This window comes from Dipodomys ordii, unplaced genomic scaffold (assembly GCF_000151885.1).
Source record: "Dipodomys ordii isolate 6190 unplaced genomic scaffold, Dord_2.0 Scaffold240, whole genome shotgun sequence".
In the NCBI taxonomy this organism is placed as follows: domain Eukaryota; kingdom Metazoa; phylum Chordata; class Mammalia; order Rodentia; family Heteromyidae; genus Dipodomys; species Dipodomys ordii.
This window is the reverse complement of record NW_012267456.1, coordinates 38,160-38,936: the sequence shown is the minus strand read 5'-3', so window position 1 is coordinate 38,936 and position 777 is coordinate 38,160.

Genomic DNA, 777 nt, shown 5'->3' with positions numbered 1-777 from the left:
CTTATATTTTCTCAGACTTCCTATATATTCTAGAAAGTCTTATGAGCTGACAAGAAGAATGTGTTTTGTGTTGTAACATCTGTAGATGTCTGATGATTTCATTTCGTCTACACTGCCATTTAATGCTGCCATTCTAGGATTTCTTTACTGATGTTTTTGTGTGGAGAACCTATCTGTGAAAGTGAAATACTGAAGTCTCTCATTATCATTGTGTTATTATCTACCAAAATTTGTAAGTTCTGAAGTATTTAATAAATTTGAGTGTGAGCTATTTGGTGCATATATATTAACAATCATAATTTTTCTTCATGGATCATTACCTTCATTAATATGAAGCGACTTTGTTTCTTCCGACTAATTTTTAGCTTGCAATCTATAGTATCAGATATAAATATGGATAATGCTGAACACTTTTGAAGTCCATTTGCTTGTAAGGTCTTTTTTCCCATTCTTTTACCCCAAGCCATGTGTTTCTTATAGGCAACAAAGAGTTAGATCGTTTTAGATATTGTTTTTTGATCTAAGTATCCATTATGTTTTTTGAGGGTTTTGTTTGTTTGATTTTTCAGTCATGGGGGTTGAACTCGCATGCTAGGCATTTTCTCTGAACTCTTTTTGCTCAAGGCTAGGGCTCTACCACTTTGAGCTACGACTCCACTTCCAGGTTTCTAGTGGTTAACTGGTGGTAACAGTTTCACAGACTTTCTTCGCCAGGCTTGCTTTGAACCACGATCCTCAGATCTCAGCCTCCTAAGTAACTAGGATTACAGATGTGAG